The sequence below is a fragment of the Engystomops pustulosus genome, chromosome 7, assembly GCF_040894005.1.
Source record: "Engystomops pustulosus chromosome 7, aEngPut4.maternal, whole genome shotgun sequence".
NCBI lineage: Eukaryota > Metazoa > Chordata > Amphibia > Anura > Leptodactylidae > Engystomops > Engystomops pustulosus.
In genome coordinates this window covers 113,634,946-113,651,532 of record NC_092417.1, presented here as the reverse complement: position 1 = coordinate 113,651,532, position 16,587 = coordinate 113,634,946, and the positions used below count along the sequence as shown (strand labels likewise).

The following is a 16,587-nucleotide window of genomic DNA, read 5'->3' as shown; positions in this document are numbered from 1 at the left end:
TCGAAAAAACAGCCCACAAGAACGTGCAGTTTTTATTCAATTTTTCCACATTTGGAATTTTTTTTCAGCTTCGCACTACATGGCATGGAATAATAAATAACATCACGGGAAAGTAAAATTTGTTAAGCACAAAATAAGCCCTCACACAGGTCTGTACACATAAAAATGAAAAAGTTATGGATTTTTGAAGGTGGAGAGCGAGAAATGAGCGAAAAATCCCTGCGTCCTTAAGGGGTTAATCAGTTTCCTAGACCCCCAGATATTGACCCTGTTAACTCTTTTATACATTATCTTGAAGAGGTTGTCTCGGTTAAAAAATACTGTATCTATATAGTGATCTGAAAATGTCATATACAACCTTTGAAGTAGTGTATACATACTTATATTTATACTTATCTCATCTATAATATGGGTCTCATTTGATATTTCATTAGTGTCTATATGTGGTTTCTATTTTTTCAATTAATTTAGTCCAGTAGTCTTGTGTGCAGGGGCGTAACTACAGTGCTAGCAGTCATAGCAGCCGTTATGGGGTCCGCAGTGTCAGGGGGCCCCATCATCCGACCTGACACTAAAGATGGGAGGATGTTCATCATTATATACATATTATGCTGCGCATTGTACTGCATAATATGTATATAACATATATGTGATGTATATATGTTGTAAATGTATGTGTACCTGTACGTCTGTTTATGGCACTGTTTGTGTGCATGTGATGTATATATGGTCTTTGACCATGGTGGCGAATCTATGGCACGGGTCCCAGAGATGGCACCACTCAGCACAAAGGCCACCATTCAGGACTCAAGACCTGAATCAAGGAGGTGTAGACAGAGCTTCATTATCACTGTAGTCCCTTCTCCAGACCCGTGTTTCATCCTGTTAAGGGGACTTTAAAGGGAATCTACAATAATAATCTGAATCTCTCCTTCTTTCTCCTGTATTGGTGTCCTCAGTGAGCCAATACGTTTGAAAACTGTGAGTTACTTTTAGTTGGCATTTGGTACCTTGTGAAAAACATGTGGCTTTTGCTTGTAGTTTCGGCACTCAGTTCCTAAAAGGTTTGTCATCACTGGTATATAATGTCTATATACTGTATGTGTGTATATGCACTATATGTGTGCGTATCGGTGTAAACCTACATTCACACTACAGTATGGGGGACGTATATACGGCTGACGTATTTGCGACCGATATACGTCCCCCATACACTTCTATGGGCTCGCGGCACCCTACTGGAGCGGTACGGTGCAGCACACGTGCGGCACTGTACCGCTCCGTAGCCCGGGAAAAGATAGGACATGTCCTATCTTTTCCCGTATTACGGCGCCGCGGCCACACATCGCTATGGAGAGGGGCGGGGGTGAGCTGCGCTCACCTCCTCCTCCTCTCTGCGCACTGCCATGTGCCCGCCGTGCTACGGTGCGGCGGGCTCACGGCAGTGTGCATGCACCCTAAAAGTGTATAAATATAAGAGTGTATAAATCTGTGTGTATGAGCGAAGAACTGTATGTTTATTTATATAGGTATATAAATGTGTTTGTATATATGAGTGTCATATGTATACTTTTAAGCAAAAATGGAGCAATATTCAGAAGTCTGCTATGGGGGCCTGCCTCTCCTAGTTACGCCCTTGCCTGTGTGTTTTGTTCAGTCCCTGTTAGTGACAAGGCTTTTCTAATTTAAAAACTGTGAAGCTGGAGATGATTTCAAAGGGGGGGGGTAACATTATTTATTAATGCAAAATTACATAATTACGATTGAACAGGGTCAGGATGGGTTGCTGGAAGGATCAAAAGCTGCAGTTGTTATTAATGCAGTATTAATGGTTCCTAATTAAAGGTTCTTAAAAACCAAAAGTTAAGGGGTCTTCAACCTAATAGTTGTTACCTTCCCCCCTCCCTCCCCTCCTCTTTCCCCTTTCATACCTATTTCCCCGCACCCTACTCCTATCCCCCTCCCAAATCCTGATAAAATAACACATGCAATAAAGAAAAAGATTTAAATACCCAGGAGAGTAAGAGACTCCCCCCTACTTCCTATAATTCCAATTGAATTAGATATGTAATAAATAAAATGTAACACAACAGATGTTTTACCTATGTTAATCACAAGATATTTTGCATACTATAATGTAATCTGTTTATTTCTCAAATAAAGCTTTTTTGAAAACTAAAAAAAAAAAAAAAAAAAAAGCTGCAGTTGGTCGACATCAAACCAATGATGTGACCTCATTTCACCTTAAATAATATCATTATTATTGCAAACCCTACAAATATTTTGCTGTGCATAGTGCCCATCGAATGGATGCCATATGGGATGTTATAAAGAAATAAATGACTGCTGCAAAAATGGTAAAATAAAGAACTATTTCTCATCCATCTATATTTCTGGGGATCCAAAACCCTTGGGGCTATTTCACATTGTTTTTTTTTTTCATATGATCGATTTTTTTACTGAACCCATTTTGGCTTATGGACACATACATATTGGTTTTCTCTTCTCACTGAACCATTCTTTCCAGTGGGATTTTTTAAAAAGACAGGTTTTAAAATTCCCAGGGAAAAGAATGGTTCAGTAAGACATCTGTGAAAATTCACTAAAACCATGAAGAGGAAACCAATATGTGTGTGTACATAAGTCAAAATGGTTTCAGTAAAAAATCACTGATGTGAAAAAAACGCCAATGTGATCCCACCTTAATACATCAGTTCTCCAGCTCTCTTTTTACATGCATGTGGAATTTATCCTCTGTAGCCAACTAGTAGTTACACTAGTCACATGCTGTAGTATAGCTGATGGAGAGGAAGCATTATATTCCCAGGTGGGACATATACCGGAGATTAAAATTAGAGAACACGCAATTTCCTAAATGTCAAGGTCATTGTTTAGTCCTATGTAAATATATCACATGCGTAAAACTGTTTTTTTTTTTTTAAAACCAATAAAGATTTACATACATTTACATACATATATTTTTGTGGCAAGGGATCCAAAATATCTGCGATGGACAATGTACAGATTAGTGGAATAAGGTGACATAGTAGTTCTGCTATTTTACTGTATTGTTAGAGCTCATTTCCATACATATTCAGATGAGTAAATGTAAATCCAGTAAATAAGGAACTAAAATATGACCTAGGGGTACTTCCCTAGGTGTGACAGTTTAGAGCAAACAAAACATCTAGAAACAAAGAAAAAGATAACAAAGATAACAAGGTATTTATTGGGAGAAGTATGTGCTTTGTGACCATATGTCCCAGATTGAGCAGAAGGAGCTGTATTTGTTGTTTTGTATAGAAATTGCCTTTTCATAGGCTTATGTTCTGATGATGTGTGCTATCACTTCCCCAAGACTGGGGCTTCTAGTGTCCTTCCAGACTCTTGTGATTGCTAATTTCGTAGCCATTAAAATGTGGGAGGTTATGTTTCGGGCCCTAAGAGGGAGTCCATTAAGATCTATCAGGAGTAAGGCTGTGGTTGTGGTGAAAGGAACATTTGCATTGCTCACATTTTTGATTAGGTTATAAGCTTCATTTAACATTAACATTACATTTTGGGACAGGACTATAAGATGTGTACTAATGTTCCTTTTTGACCACATAACCTCCAGCACCTAGGAGGCGTTGTAGTGTTTATTTCATATAATCGGGATGGTGTGAAGTACCATCTCATATGAGATTTGATTATAGCCACCAATTCTGTGCTGGTGTGGAAAACTGAGAGGGCTAGTTTTATGGTGTTTTCCCATTGTTTAACAGAGAGGGACAGATCCAACTCCTTTTCCCAGGCCAACATATGTGGGAGTTTAGTCAATTCCTCCTTGTTGTTTATTTGTGTGTAAAAAAAGGAGGTTCCATTTTTGCGGGGGGCTCATCTTGTATGAAGTGTAGCACATGTTTGTTTATTGATGGTAGTGTAGTTTTGTGTGTAGTCAAAAATTTGCAGATTTTTAGGTAGTTAAAAATTTAACTTTGGGGATCTTAAATTTGTCTGTTACGGAAGTAAAGGAAGTGCCATCCCTGTTTGTTATTAAGTTGTCTAACTTCAATATTTTTCGGGAGTGCCAGCTCCGTAAGTTTATATTTTGTATGTTGTGTTCTAGGAATGAAATTGGGGTCTTTGTTAACGATAATTGAATTTCTTCTTTGGAGTTAGATGGCATTAAACCCTTCCCGACATTTGACGTACTATTACTGCATGGCGGGAGGTGTGTTCCCGCAATATGCAGTAATAGTACGTCAAACTTCTGGCCCCGGCTCCTGAATGGAGCCAGGGCCAGAAGCTGCGGTGTCGGCTATACATTATAGCCGACACCCTCCTCTAACACCCACGATCGGAGATTTCTCCGATCGCGGGTGTTAACCCCTAACACACCGCGGCCGCGCTGACCGCGGCGTGCTAGGGGCATTTAACTGGATTCGGACCCCCCCGTGGCCCTTACCGGGGGGGTCCCGCTGCTCCGATCTCCTTCCGGGTGCCGGGTCCGTGCCTTCTGGCAGGACCCAGCTGTGACACACTACGCATGCGCAGTGTGCAGGTGGATGTGGTGAACATTTTTTTAATATACTTCATGAACAAATTCTGTGAAAAAATCAAGACTCCCTCCCATAGAGATCCTTATTCCAGCCTGTACAGTGTGTGTCTATGGAGGCTGTAGGAGCTCACATTTAATCTCCCTGTGTTTTGGTTAAACAGAGATATGAGGATTAACCCTTTCCCTTACAGCTAGATCTTTGAAAATAAAGCTCAAAGCATAATACAGCCAGGGAGAGAGCAGAAAAGAAGAGCATTAGAAATTACAAGAACACTGTACCGGAGGGACATAGGCACTGTAAGAAAAATAGGGTTGTAGGCTGCAGTCATGAGGTAGAAAATGCACAGGATTGCAACTAATATACATGCAAAAGATAACAGTATTATATACCGTATATACTCAAGTATAAGCCAAGTTTTTCAGCACAAAAAATGTGCTGAAAAACCCTAACTCAGTCAATGAAAAACAAAACCCCTGTACTCACCTTTCCAATGCCCCCCGCAGGTCCTCTTCTGTCTTCAGCTCTGGCTCCGGCTCCATCTTCGGGTCCCGCCATCAGCACACACTATGATGTCAGCAGGCGGCTGCCCTCATTGTGTATGCGACTGAACTGCGCGGGCAGCTGGAACTGGAGCTGAAGACAGAAGAGGACCTGTGGGGGGAGTTGGAAAGGTGAGTACAGAGTTTTTGGTTTTTTTTAAGGCTGGGCAAGGGGCTGCTGGCTATATATTGGGGGGCAGGCACTGGCTATATACTGGGCGGCAGGCACTGGCTATATACTAGGGGGCACTGGCTGGTTATATACAAGGAGGCTGCTGGCTATATACCAAGTGTAGGGGACTGATGGCTATATACAATGAGGCAGGCACTGGCTATATACAATGAGGCAGGCACTGGCTATATACAAGGGAGCTGCTGACTATATACTACGGGGCGGCTGGCTATACACTAGGGGGCTGGCTATATATTAGGGGGCTGCTGGCTATATACTGGGGGCAGGGAGCTACTGGCTAAATACTAGGAGGCAGGGGCTGGCTATATACTGGGGGGCTGCTGGCTATGTACTGGGGGGATGTGACCTATGCATTTCCCACCCTCAGCTTATACTCAAGTCAATAGGTTTTCCCAGTTTTTTGTGTTAAAATTAGGAACCTCTGTTTATACTCGAGTCGGCTTATACTCAAGTATATACTAGAGTATATCCATCCAGTCACTATCACCTATGCTATGTAAATGGACATTAAAGTACCAAGTGCATATACCTAGAATAATGGAAGCCCACATCCACTTGCAACCAGACCCACAGGCCATAAACTGCTATAGAACACTTTGATCTCCTTTGACAGCTAGCTATCAAACCATCTTTCAACCTTACTCTGTACACATAGATGTATGATTAAAAGCTGTGAGAGATGTTAGTGTTAGCAGTAGCAGTAGGATAGTGTATAGTAAATAAGTCTATAACAAAATATTCATCTGCAACCGTTACAGTATTCTCCTTTTACTCCATTCACAAAACATTCAACTATACTACAAGACGCCACAGGATGTAACTGGAGCGTCATCACTTCTCACTGTTTACTGCTGGTATCTGTACAATGTTATCGAGTTGTCTCGGAACAACAGAGCTAAGCTGCGATATCTAAGTTGCAATATATAGAGATCCACCTTACCGAGAGCTGAGCTGCAGTATTTAATCTGCATAGTTAGAAATTATGTCTTATCGATATGCTAGTTTCCCAAATATATGTTGATTTTAGGAAATGTTGAGGTGAGAATAACATATATTTGGGCCTGTACTCCTAATTTTAAGAACCCTGGCAATGAACCTGGCTGCTAGTGCAGTGGGTCATGTGAACTGCTGAAACTGCTTGGGGCCCAAGCTATGCCCTGGCACAATTGAGTCTTTAGTTACACCTCTGGCACTATACCCAAGTGCCATACTACGAACCACCCTGAAGTTCAGTTCAGAACTTGATAACCCATTGAGGAGCTGAGAAAGGTAGAAACCTAACTGGATAGGAAGGGAATGATGGGCCTCATACCTAGCCATCATATAAAAATCCAAACTGGATTTACAAACCCTAACAAACCACTCCTCACTATAGATACCCTGACCTTCGGTTTCTTTCATCTAATTAAGCTTTCCCTGGATGAGAAACAGGCTTTACGAACCCTAAAATGACTACTTTTCCTTTGTGTTTCACACTTAATTGAGACAAATCTGGTCTTCCAAAGGTCTTGAAAATTTGGTAATATATCCCCGTAGCTGGGCGCTGAAGATGCAGTGGTAGGCGGAACACAAGAGGCTACTGGAGCGTGGAGTAGCTGCGCTGTGTAGCCTCAGCCCCGCCTACTCCAACGCCCCAGTAGCCTCTTTAGAAAATTTGCATATCAGGGAAATTAAAATGTATGAAACTTCTGGGCCACGAACGAATTAGCCCTAAATTGGCCTACTTACACACAACGATGTATACCTTTTAAAGAATGAAGAATAAAGTGTTTTTATCCCGTTGGATGTGCTACGATCCCCCCTCTTTCTATAGCCCTAAAAAGGGCTATACTACTCTACATTAGAGGAACCTGTGAGATTCTATTACAGTCATCAGAAGTTTATACATTATGATGGAATCCATAATGTCAGTGTAAACTTATACTTCACTATATTTTAAATTTAGTAGAAAAAATACTTATAACTGTCAGAAATTTTAATGAGGCAAACCATATGCATGCTTTTGCTATGAATTCTCCAAATATTTCAGTTAATGAGCTTGCCACCTCATTCACAGATTAAATTAATATAATCTGAAATGAACTATATTCCGCTAAATCAGGCTCCATCTGACCAGCCCATCTGGACAGACATTTGCACCGTAAATTAATTTCCTCCTGTGACTGTTGAAGTTCACTCAAACACTGACACATACTAATTAGCAAAGAACACATGTACATTAAGCACACACAAGACAAGACCTTAAATAAAAACATTATTTAATAAAGAAGTGCAATTAATATTTTATAATATACCATCCTGATATACCATAATAAAATTACATATACCGTATTTTCCGGACTATAAGGCGCACTTAAAAGCCTTGGATTTCCTTGGAAATCCAAAGTGCGCCTTATAGTCCGGTGCGCCCTATGTATGGCACAGGGCAGCGGACCATACTTACATAGGTCCCCGCTACCGGAGACAGCAGATCTCCAGCAAAAACTGCAGACCACGCGGCACGAACAACTTCTGCCGCGTGGTCTGCAGTTCCCGCTGGAGATCTGCTGTCTCCGGTAGCGGGGACCTATGTAAGTATGGTCCGCTGCCCTCCTCCACCTCCCCCTCACCTTCCCCGCGTTCCCCGTCGCGTCTCGGCGTCGCGTCGCGTCTCGTCCCGTCGGGTCTCCGCTCCGCCCCCGGACCTCCGCCACGCCCCCGGACCCTGCGCCTTATAGTCCGATGCGCCTTATATATGGAATTATTACATATATAAGGCGCATCGGACTAATGCGCCTTATATTCCGGTGCGCCTAATGGCCCGGAAAATACGGTACAAGCATAGAATCTATTTAGCAGAATTTGTAAAGACTATGGGCCACATTTATCACTTTTGTGCGCCTAAGTGTAGTAGTTGCGCCTAAATTCTGGCGCACTGTTTAGCCAGAATTATCACAAGCTACAACCATCTGATTAATAAGAGGCAGTATATTTTCTGCCTCTTATTAATCACTTTACTTTAACACAGTTTAGGCGCAGTTTAGGCGCAATGTTAGATTCGGGCACTTACATGTCATCCTGCTACAAGCTCCTCTCTGCTTCTCCCGCAGCCCAGAATGAAGATAACACTCACAGCAGCACCCAGGTGTGTGACACCCAGCACCCATTGACCTCCTCAGCAGTGGCTTCTCCTGGAGGGGATCCCCCAGTGCTGGTCTCCTGCTGCACCCCTGTAATTCTGCACAATATCCCCCTCAGACACACTGGTGATACTGTGCAGAATTACATGGGGGACACTTGTTTGCAGTATCTGCAAGCTTCTGCAAACTTGTGCAAACTTCTCTTCTCTCTTGCTTTGAGCTCAGGTTTTGCAGAATGTTTTGTAAATAGAAGGTGATGAACTGTAAATAGAGTCTGCAGCTCCTGTCTGCAATGTATCTAATTGTATCTATTATATGTTCCAGTGTCTGGCTGAGCTCTGCTGCTAGAAATGAGCTCTTCTGCAAAGGGGCTCAGTGCTTTCTTCTCAGATAACGCCACCTTCGGGCTGGAGTGTTTTTGCGCCCGTTTTTGCGCCTAAATGCAAAAGTCGCCCGTGATGAATATCATTAGGCGCAGCAAAACATCTGGAATTGAACGATAGATGAGGGAAAGGTGGTTATTTTTGCTGCGCGGCTAATTTGACGTTTAATCGCAAAAATGGCGCAAAAACGGTGCGCCTAAACGAAAAGGCGCAAAAACAACAGAAAAAACAAGTGATAAATGTGGCCCCATAAGTGCTTTCCTTTTGTATTTAATTATTTATGCACTGTGTACTAGGTAAAGGGTATTTTTATTTTTAAGTTTGGGGCAAAAGTGTACACTGTAGTGAGTCATCAAAATTATTAAAAGGGGCACCATAGACAAAGGGCCTAAGAAAAAACAAGCACAATCAAGGGAAAAGGTAATGAGGGACATATTAAAGCAAACAGGCACAATAAAGAAAAACTTTAAGGGGGCACAAAAAAAAATAAAGACAAGTGGACACAATTAAAAAAAACAATAGGGTCGTTATATGTATAAAAAGGGGGCACAATAAAATAAAAATATAAACGATGAAGCACTTTTCACTATTATTGTGGTGCAAATGAAAAAGACATAAAACTTTAGTAGACTCCAACGGTAAATCTTCTAATGATATTGGAATCACTTACATGATCCATGTAGAACTATTATCTAGATCTTTACATTGATAATATTTGTTCTGATACAGTAGATGTCATTAAAGGGAATCTGTTTACAGCTTTTACCTTACGATATTACTAGCACCCTAAGATTAAGTATTATCTTTCCTTTCCAGCATTGCCTCTTCTATATGCAATTTTAAAGGAAATATACTACCAAAACCAAGCATGATAAAACAGGGATGCTTACTCACAGATCCAGGCATGTGACTTATATTCGTTATTCATGCCCCCCTTCCTTTTAAATCAACTTGTAAAATTATGCTAATGTGTCTGTATGGGTTAAGGGGGTGTTACCAGAGCCCCTTCATGCTGCAGATTCACAGGCTGTTACAATGTGCAGGAGAACTTTCCCCTCCCAAGTGTGCTGAAGCTTCCTCTACTGCAGAGAGATCACATTAGGCAAAGAGAGGGGGAAGTGCTGAGGGATCAGAGGGGAGGGGGAGACAGTCTAACAGCCTGTTAGTCTACAGCAAGGAGGAGCTCTGATAAGAGTCCTTCATGTTCATTAGCATCATTTTAAAAGTTAATTTTAAAAGGAAGGAGGCCTTGATTAAAAAATATAAGAATCTAGCCTGCATCTATGTGTAAGTGTCCCTGGTTTATCATGCTTGATTTTTGATGACATATTTTCTTTTAAGAAAAATGTGGGAATTGCATCTTTCTCTGCAGCTTGCATTCCCAATTTTGACTTCACCTCCTCAAACCTCTTTACTAGTGTTTCCCCCAGACCCGACTTCAAACTACATTAGTAGTTCAGCTCCGGGTTTGGATCACAGGTGTTAGTGTATACACTCACCGGCCACTTTATTAGGTACACCATGCTAGTAACGGGTTGGACCCCCTTTTGCCTTCAGAACTGCCTCAATTCTTCGTGGCATAGATTCAACAAGGTGCTGGAAGCATTCCTCAGAGATTTTGGTCCATATTGACATGATGGCATCACACAGTTGCCGCAGATTTGTCGGCTGCACATCCATGATGCGAATATCCCGTTCCACTACATCCCAAAGATGCTCTATTGGATTGAGATCTGGTGACTGTGGAGGCCATTTGAGTACAGTGAACTCATTGTCATGTTCAAGAAACCAGTCTGAGATGATTCCAGCTTTATGACATGGCGCATTATCCTGCTGAAAGTAGCCATCAGATGTTGGGTACATTGTGGTCATAAAGGGATGGACATGGTCAGCAACAATACTCAGGTAGGCTGTGGCATTGCAACGATGCTCAATTGGTACCAAGAAAATATTCCCCACACCATGACACCACCACCACCAGCCTGAACCATTGATACAAGGCAGGATGGATCCATGCTTTCATGTTGTTGACGCCAAATGCTGACCCTACCATCCGAATGTCGCAGCAGAAATCGAGACTCATCAGACCAGGCAACGTTTTTCCAATCTTCTACTGTCCAATTTCGATGAGCTTGTGCAAATTGTAGCCTCAGTTTCCTGTTCTTAGCTGAAAGGAGTGGCACCCGGTGTGGTCTTCCGCTGCTGTAGCCCATCTGCCTCAAAGTTTGACGTACTGTGCGTTCAGAGATGCTCTTCTGCCTATCTTGGTTGTAACGGGTGGCGATTTGAGTCACTGTTGTCTTTCTATCAGCTGGAACCAGTCTGCCCATTCTCCTCTGACCTCTGGCATCAACAAGGCATTTCCGCCCACAGAACTGCCGCTCACTGGATGTTTTTTCTTTTTCGGACCATTCTCTGTAAACCCTAGAGATGCTTGTGCGTGAAAATCCCAGTAGATCAGCAGTTTCTGAAATACTCAGACCAGCCCTTCTGGCACCAACAACCATGCTACGTTCAAAGGCACTCAAATCACCTTTCTTCCCCATACTGATGCTCGGTTTGAACTGCAGGAGATTGTCTTGACCATGTCTACATGCCTAAATGCACTGAGTTGCCGCCATGTGATTGGCTGATTAGAAATTAAGTGTTAACGAGCAGTTGGACAGGTGTACCTAATAAAGTGGCTGGTGAGTGTATTAAATTAAATGTGAATGCCCAGATGAGAATACCCCTTTAAGCCTAATAACTTCATACAACCTTTCAATGCAGAATTGTTTATAGTGTTTATCTCATTGGGGAAGATTTATCAAGCTGTCTGAAAGTCAGAATATTTCTAGTTGCCCATGACAACCAATCACAGCTCCCCTTTAAAATATTCATGAGCACAGGTAAAATGAAAGCTGAGCTGTGATTGGTTGCCATGGGCAACTAGAAATGTTCTGACTTTCAGACACTTGATAAATCTGCCCCATTGTGTACAATTTAATCAATATTTAATGTATCTAGTTCCCGTTACATGTTATATTTTTTGCTTTCAAGGCAACCATGTCCCTCTTGAACTTGTCTAGTGTCTCATCATGTGGCACATGTGCAGAGAAGGGATAGTGGTTTTCTGGTGGTAGTGGAATTTATGAGCAGCATTACTGAATCTGAATCACAGCTGAGCTTTCTGTGATAATCCAACCTTTGGCCTGTATTACAGGGTCACATACAGTCCAGACAAAGTATACTGTATGTTAGACATATTTCTCAGAGTGAACACTTAATTGGAAACCAGACTCACAACATCACAGTTATCTATGATCCTGTGAGTCATTACCTCCCCACAGAAGTATCGTTCATAATTATAATTGTGGTATGGGAATATAGTCTCACCGGTAGCTAGTGACTCACATCATAAATACCAGGGAATATACATTTAATTTAGTTCAATTGATATTGGTATGAGGAACCTGACCACCTGGATTCAGTGTTCATTACTACAGGACATCTGTGGGACAAACAGTAACTCCCCATGATTTCATATGCCAAAACAATCTGTTTCTTTGCACAATCACCTCAGCAGCAGTGGTCGTATCCAAGGACATCCGTCTTCCTTTTCTAAGGAACAATGTGGCTACTTCATGTGAAAGTAAGACTTTTTAAATAACATCTAAATGAAGAAATCCAGTTTATGGCAAGTGAATTAAATTACATGTGACTGTCCAGTTGGTAATACCCCTTTAATGTTTTTTCTTATTGTATTCTGCTACTTAATTGTTCAAACTTTACATCCTAGTATATATATATATATATATATATATATATATATATATATATACACATATGCACGGGAAGGAGGAAATTTTGCCTCCATATGGGCACCCTCCACTTGCAAGTAGAAGCAGCCATCAAAAACAATTATAAAAACACTGTTTTCATAAGTACAGTTGAATGCTGAAAGTACTATATCTGTCTAAATGTCTACTTAGGAAATTAATTCCCAAGTTATAGGGTATAGAGGAGTAGAGCTCCACCACGTCACAGATAGCTCACCCATATCCACCTCTCCACTTGATGCCCTTAGTTTTTTTTGCAATAAATGTTTAGTGTCCTGTATGAAACTAAGGGAAACCCTAGTTGAGAGTTGTAAATCATGGTCAACCATGACCAGGCAATGGCCGAGTTCGGCACACAGGGAAGGACCCACAATACCCCCCTAGCCTGACCACCACCTAGTTACAAATAAAACACAGACACATTTATTAGTTGGAAAGGTGAATGGTCACAGCTTTTATTGCAAATGGATGTCAATCTGAAAAACAGGAAACATTTGTTAACATAATAATAAAATACATCAACATAAAAAAATTGACGGCAAAGTTCTTGGCAACAACCCTAATTGGCATAGGATAAAAAACGTAACCAAAACCACCGTTTTACCTCATTGTCTCCATAAACCATAAAAATGCACGCTCAGCGCACGAGAACCACACCCCCAGCTCCACTTTGCCGCCAACCTCCTAGCAAAATGGCGAACGAAGATGTGGTCCTAGACCAAACCAACTCGGAGACAATGAAAACCAACATTCCACCTTGATACCGATCCCAAGGGGTAAAACCACTAACCTCACCTTACTGATACTTCGTGGCTATCTTTTTCGTAATCACACTTTAAGTGTACCACTGGCTGTTGCCAAGAACCCGCCACCTTACAAAAACATGCCTCCTCACTCCCTAACCTAAAGACCCTTACAAGAATCTTTTTTCTACTTGTATCTCAACTCCCCAAAAACACACATGTTTTCCCTAAACAAAACAAACTAAAGGGAGGGTGGGTGGGACAATTTTTTCTGGCCAGAATGAGGCCAACTCTTCCTGCCACTGCCTAAATAACCTCTAACTCCACCCCCCATTTTAAATTCCCCCTATCCCTAACACTGTTATTCTCCTCCCCCAATAGAATTCCACCCATGTATTATATGTAGCTCCCTGCCAAGCCTGTCATGCCCGCTCTACGCCCAGCTGCGCAGGCTCCGCTCTCCCATGACCAGGCAATGGCCGAGTTCGGCACACAGGGAAGGACCCACAATACCCCCCTAGCCTGACCACCACCTAGCTACAAATAAAACACAGACACATTTATTAGTTGGAAAGGTGAATGGTCACAGCTTTTATTGCAAATGGATGTCAATCTGAAAAACAGGAAACATTTGTTAACATAATAATAAAATACATCAACATAAAAAAATTGACGGCAAAGTTCTTGGCAACAACCCTAATTGGCATAGGATAAAAAACGTAACCAAAACCACCGTTTTACCTCATTGTCTCCATAAACCATAAAAATGCACGCTCAGCGCACGAGAACCACACCCCCAGCTCCACTTTGCCGCCAACCCCCTAGCAAAATGGCGAACGAAGATGTGGCCCTAGACCAAACCAACTCGGAGACAATGAAAACCAACATTCCACCTTGATACCGATCCCAAGGGGAAAAAACCACCAACCTCACATCAATAACCTCACCTTACTGATACTTTGTGGCTATCTTTTTCGTAACCACACTTTAAGTGTACCACTGGCTGTTGCCAAGAACCCGCCAAGCATGTCGACTTGACCCCTTAAGTCGACATGCCCCCCCACACCCTCACACACAATTCAGCAACTTCCGAGAGACCAAAGTTGAAGACATCCAAACCAACCTCAGTCAAATGCACCCCATCCGGGCCAGTGTAACTTTTTTCTTCGTCCAGCAACGTGTGGCGGACCACCATGCCTCCATTCAGCCTCACAAATTTCGCCACACTCCTGTTCACTTTCACTCTGCACCTGTTCAATGCCGACACGGACACCGCATTCCTCCAGGACTCACGCCTAATGATATCTGACCATACAATCATCATTCCTGGGTGCATGTCCCATAAGCAAAGTAAGTCCCTCTTTATGCTCTTAATAAGGGGGCGCATTGGGAACTTCCCAATATCATTCCCCCCAACATGCAACATCAACACATGCAGTGGGCCCCATCTGCGAAAACATTCCTGAAGCTTAGGCCGCACCCTGCTCCACGTCAGGCCCCGAAAACCCAACCAGTGAACACTCACCTGATCAGGATTCAAGCCCAATGACCTACCGCAAAGCCGAAGCCTAGCCCTTCTCTCTGCCCAGTACACGAAAGAATGGCCAAAAACTCACACAACACATTTTCCTGCCCCTGAGAAATATAAACAGAATTACAACAGTAACTTAACACCCAACAACCGCCCCCTATTACTGCACTTCCCATCTTGCTACTCCAACAGCCCTGGCCTGACATAAGATTTGAACCTCTGCGACTCCCATCTGCCAATCCTCATGATCTCTTCCTCCCTCATGCCCCATCTCGCAGCCTCTGTGGCCGCCCCGATTCTAAAGGAATGCGAGCTATACTCCTCTGGGCACGAACCAATTCTCGCCAAACAACCTCTAAAAACTGCTACAAACTGAAATTTCGACAGGGTCGAACCATCCTCATGCACCAATAGAGATCTACACTCCTGACCCCTAACTCCCAAAAATGCCTCATATACCCCAACCAGGCAAAAATCACAATCCGCCAATCTATGAAGTTTTATCAAGAACCCCTTCCCCTTCTTATCAGTCTTTGACCCAAACAACCAAATATGTATCGCCTCGCCCTCCTTCTTGACATGCCTGAACTGCACACCTCCTTCACTCTTCCTATTACCGCTAACCAACTCCCCAATCCGGAAAGCTCCAAAAAATGCCCACGAAAAGGCTAACCTGAACAGCAATGTTTCATATCCTGATTTGCAAACAGCCCCCAACTCACGCATTATCTTCGCCAACAAATCAAAAGACACCGGCCTTCTGCCATCTTGCCTGACCCCTTGCTTTACAAACCCCTTAGTCGCCTGTCGTATCAAAAAGGCTTGCGTCGAGTCTTCTCCTCCAATCAATTTAAACAAAAAGGACAGTGCTGACAGATTCTTGCGTATAACTGACCCCGACACCCCTCTATCAAACAGCAACGCCATAAAGCAAAACAACTGATCAAACCGCGTCCCTTGCTCCCCCATAACTACCCATCCATCAGTAAAGATAAACCAGCTCTTCCAAACCTTTCTGTACGCCTCCCAGGTGGTCGGGGACAACGACCGCCGAATCCAATGCAGAAACCTTACCAAACTAAATCCCACAGGCGCTCTGGACACTGCAATGGTTCTTTCGCTGCCTCTGGCGCCAGGCTCCGAAATCTGTCTAACTGTAGACGAGACAATGCATCAGCAATGTTATTGTCTACGCCTGAGACATGCACAGCCCTAAACATTATGTTCCATTTTAAGCATAACAATACCAAATGCTGAAGCAACTTTATCACCGGGGACGATGAAGCTGACTGTTTGTTAATCACGTCTACTACTGCCATATTGTCACAATGGAACACTACACACCTGTTACCCAGTCGTGCCCCCCACAATTCCACTGACACTATGATAGGAAACAGCTCCAGCAGGCATAGGTTCTTTGTGAATCCTGCCTCTATCCATCTCCCTGGCCAACCGCCCACGCTCCATTCCCCTTGAAAAAATGCCCCGAATCCCACTGAACCCGCAGCATCAGTGAACAAGTCTAGGGCTACGCTAGACACCTGCTCCTCCATCCACAACGTCTTGCCATTGTAACTTGCAAGAAATTCATCCCACACACGCAGATCGTTCCTCTGCTCCTGTTTCAATCTAATTAAGAATTCTGGGCGTCTGACCCCTGCCGTTGCCTGCGCTAATCTCCTACAAAAAACCCTCTACATTGGCATGATCCGACATGCAA

The 16,587-nt window shown here is 42.8% G+C and overlaps 1 protein-coding gene across 3 annotated transcripts in view; it reads left to right on the top strand.

Moving 5' to 3' along the window:
- The window catches only part of NRN1L (neuritin 1 like), a 54,693-nt gene that overhangs the window by 29,448 nt on the left and 8,658 nt on the right, over nt 1-16,587 (top strand). The gene's annotated exons all lie outside the window — the stretch shown is intronic.